Raw genomic sequence first — 4,532 nt, 5'->3', positions numbered from 1 at the left:
TTTCCCTAATAGTGACGAGTTATACTGTGCTGCCAGTGGTAACTGGGAATAACAGTCTGCTTCATACACCTCCAATCCTTAGGACATCAATGATTATTTCATTTCCAGAGCTAAGCAAAGGCCGTCTTTATATAGGCTACAGTGAGAGTATTTCAGGCACAGGCAGAATACATGCGAATAGAATATTTTATTAGGTTAAACACATATAGGAACAATTACCGAAATGCATATATGACGTTAAATCAGAGCTGTATTATTGTTATTATTCTTATTCTTATTAATAATAATGATAATAATAATAATACATTTAATAATGTTATCATAAAAAATAGGGATAAAGCAGAGCTGTATTATTATTATTATTCATATTATGAATAATAATTTGACCTGGTTGCCTACCCTCCCGGGATGGCCGGGAGGCACCCGATAATCGGGTCCCCCTCCCCACCCCCCGGAAAGGTGGGCAACCCTTTTGGATACCTCCCCCCCCCACCCCCGCAGCAGCGTTAGCTTCAATAGAGATGAATATTGAGTTCAGTGCAGGCTGAGGGGTACCAAGTGCAGGCGGTCTTGTTACCTATTGCAGGTGTACCTATTGCAGGTGCAACACCTTCTTATAACTTTGGCTTCATGTTGCTGCCCTGTAAATGTTCAGCCTGGAGTTGACTGGAACCACCAGGACTTGGGAGGAGCTGAAACCGGAGAGACTTGAGCCGGGCTGGAATCGGCTGGAACCACATGACTAGATTGTATGGAACTGGATAACTGGACTGTAAAAAATAGGTAACTGGACCAGATGGTGTTAGGCGCCGTCCCAGGCACGGCCGCTGTCCTGGTCCGTTAGCAGCATCAGCGCTGCTAGGACGGCGGCCATCTTCCGGGGACGCGTTGCTGGAGGATGTCGGGGACGTTGCTAGGCAACGTCCCGAACTTCCGCCACGGCCGTCTCTGCAGGGGGAAGACTCTGCAGGACGGACCGGAAGTGACGTCACGCAGGGGGCGGCAAATTTGAAATATAATCCGGCGTCTCCCTCAGACAGACGCCGGTTATAGCGTTCTGTCAGTCCATGTCAGAGTGTGTTCCTGGTTCTCCTGCGGTTCCACGCCTGTCCTGCCTTGCCTGGGTTTGTCCTCCTGCTGTGCCGGAGATTCAGCTTCTGCTCCGCTGTACACTCATCTGCCCAAGAGATCTGCAAAGTGCTTGTCTGGGACTCCGTCATCTTCTCAGATAAATCAGGGGTACCCTGTCTGGCTCTTACGCAGTTTTTGACACACGGTGTCACTGGGCATTATCCTCATTTCTTTATATTACATCTCATTCGCATTGTTGCCATTATTCTTATATAACATCTCATTCACATTGTTGCCATTATTCTTATATAACATCTTATTCGCATTGTTGCCATTATTCTTATATAACATCTCATTAGCATTGTTGCCGTTGTATGGTATTATAGCTCACGGGCACTACTGCCAGTCAGTGACTCCTGCCCGGCCTTAATACCTCTTTCTGGGCTTCTGGGAGTTCCCCGGTATAGGGACTTAGCTAGCGGTTCCCCTTGACCTCTCCTGGCCTCGGCGGACGTGTTGTCATTTCTTAAGACCTGCCTGTAGTGGAGTGGGGTGGACCTAATTCGCCCTTCAGCCGAGACGGGCCCAGGTGAAGCCTAGCACCGCACACGTCCGTCGATTCCAGTCAGAGGCAACGGAGTTAGGGTACCGGGGATACTCCCAGAGTCCTTACATTATAACCGGCCAACCACGATCCCCCAGCTGTTCTGGAGGATCTCCTTGTACTCAGTTGTTGTGTCCGGGTGTCTTGTGTTTTTTCATCCGTCATGGATCCCTCTGCTGGGGATCCAGCTCAAGTACTCTCAGATCAGGTGCGTCTCCTTACGCAGCAGATGGTGGAGTTGTCCCTGCGTGTGGAGACACAGGAGGAGGTTAGGAGAGTAGTCCCGGGTAGTGCTCAATCCATCAAAGAGCCTAAGATGAATCTTCCCGATCGATTTTCAGGTGATCGGAAGTTGTTTTTTAATTTTAGGGAGAGTTGTAAACTATATTTTCGTCTCCGACCCGTTTCCTCAGGAACGTCCGGGAAATGCCAGGGCCTAGAGGTTAGGGGAGGATTCCTTTTAGGCCAGTCCCGTTTGTCTCCCAATAATTCTCTTCTTATATGTATTTGTTTGGGTCTCGGGGTTCAGCGGTGGGAATCCCAGGCCTTTGTGGATAGTGGGGCTGCCGGGAATTTTATCGATTCCCGCCTGGTTCAGGAGCTTGCCATTCCATTGGTCGCTCTTCCCTCCGAGTTGTCTGTTTTTGGCTTGGATGGTAGTCTCCTTCCCAAGGGTCTCATCTCACATTGCACGGTGCCCCTAGACCTAAGCATAGGCTCCACCCACTCCGAGACTGTTGAATTCCTTGTTATTCACAGCCCCTTAGCTCCTGTGGTGTTGGGGTTACCGTGGTTAAGGTTACATAACCCTCATTTCGATTGGCGGACTGGGGAGCTGTTGCGGTGGGGTGTGACTTGCGCTAACTCCTGCCTGCACCTCCCGGTCAGGGTCTCTAGTCTCACCAATTCTCTGCTCCCTGCTCCGTATGTTTCTTTTTCTGATGTCTTTTCCAAGAAAGAGGCAGAGACCTTACCTCCCCATCGACCTTATGACTGTGCCATCAGTCTCCTTCCTCAGGCTAAGCTACCCAAGGGTCGATTGTATGCTTTGTCCTTACCTGAAGCTAAGGCTATGGAGGAGTATATTGCCGACAACTTGAAAAAAGGTTTTATTCGTCCCTCAAAATCTCCTGTGGGGGCGGGGTTTTTCTTTGTCGGTAAGAAAGATGGTACCTTACGTCCATGTATTGATTACAGACAGCTTAACTTAATCTCTGTAAAGAACTCTTACCCGTTGCCTTTGATCTCCGTTTTATTTGATCAATTACGCTCTGCCACGGTTTTTTCCAAGATAGATCTCCGTGGTGCGTATAATTTGATCAGAATCAAAGCGGGGGATGAGTGGAAGACCGCTTTTAACACCCACACTGGCCATTATGAATACCTGGTTATGCCCTTTGGATTGGCCAATGCCCCTGCAGTCTTTCAAGACTTCATTGATGACGTCCTTCGGGATTTTTTGGGTATTTTTGTGGTCGTTTATCTGGACGATATTTTGATTTTTTCTTCTTCTTTGGAGCAACATAGGGTACATGTTAAGAGGGTTTTACAGAGACTCAGAGAGAACAGTCTGTATGCTAAACTCGAAAAGTGTGAGTTTGAGGTCCAGAGTATTTCTTTCCTTGGCTATGTTATTTCTCCAGAGGGCTTCTATATGGATCCTGCCAAGGTTCAGGCTATCTTGGCTTGGGTGCAGCCCACTACTCTGAAAGCAGCCCAGAGATTTTTGGGGTTCGCGAACTACTATCGCAGGTTCATTCCTGCGTTTTCAGATATAGTCGCACCCATCGTTGCACTCACCAAGAAGGGGGCAGATCCCGCTCTCTGGTCCACTGAAGTCCACAATTCTTTTCGTCTCCTCAAAGAGGCCTTTGTATCTGCCCGGATTCTACGTCATCCAGATCCTGACCGTCCGTTTATTTTAGAGGTTGATGCCTCCGAGATTGGCATTGGGGCTGTCTTGTCGCAGGTAGATTCTAAAGATGGTCTATTACACCCTTGTTCCTTCCATTCGCGCAAGTTCTCGTCCGCAGAGCGGAATTACGATGTGGGGAACAGGGAACTTCTGGCCATAAAATGCGCCCTGGAAGAATGGCGACACTGGCTGGAGGGAGCCAAATTTCAGGTGACCATTTTTACTGATCATAAGAACCTCTCTTATCTTCAGGATGCCAAAAGGCTAAATGCCCGTCAGGCAAGGTGGGCATTATTTTTTGCCCGATTTAATTTCCTGACCTTACCCCCTCTGGTAGATTGTTTGTTCCCTCCAGACTCCGAGGAAAGGTTCTTGCGGAGTTTCATACGGCCAAGACCGCAGGCCATCCTGGTTGTACCAAGACATTGGAGTTAATCTCTCGTTCTGTATGGTGGCCATCAATGAGAGGGGATGTGGAATCTTTTGTTAAGTCTTGCGAGGTTTGTGCCAGAAACAAGTCCCTCCGCACCCCCCCCCACGGGTCAACTTCTTCCTTTATCTTGTCCGGAGAGGCCATGGACCCATATCTCCATGGATTTTATTGTAGATTTACCGTCTTCCTCTGGTCATGATACTATCTGGGTGGTTGTGGACCGTTTCAGCAAAATGGCACATTTTGTTCCCCTGGTCGGTCTCCCCTCCGCTCAGAAACTTGCTGCTTTATTTGTTCTGCATATATTTCGCCTCCATGGTCTTCCCACGGATATTGTCTCAGATAGGGGTGTGCAGTTTGTTGCCAGGTTTTGGAAGTTCCTCTGTGCAGCCTTAGGCATCAGTCTCAGTCCATCTTCTGGGTATCATCCCCAGTCGAATGGACAGACTGAAAGAGTCAATCAAAACCTCAAGCAATTTTTAAGATGTTATATTTCCAAGTGTCAGAAC

Source organism: Crinia signifera, chromosome 1 (assembly GCF_055691185.1).
Source record: "Crinia signifera chromosome 1, ASM5569118v1, whole genome shotgun sequence".
Taxonomy (NCBI): domain Eukaryota; kingdom Metazoa; phylum Chordata; class Amphibia; order Anura; family Myobatrachidae; genus Crinia; species Crinia signifera.
This window is presented reverse-complemented; position numbering follows the sequence as displayed.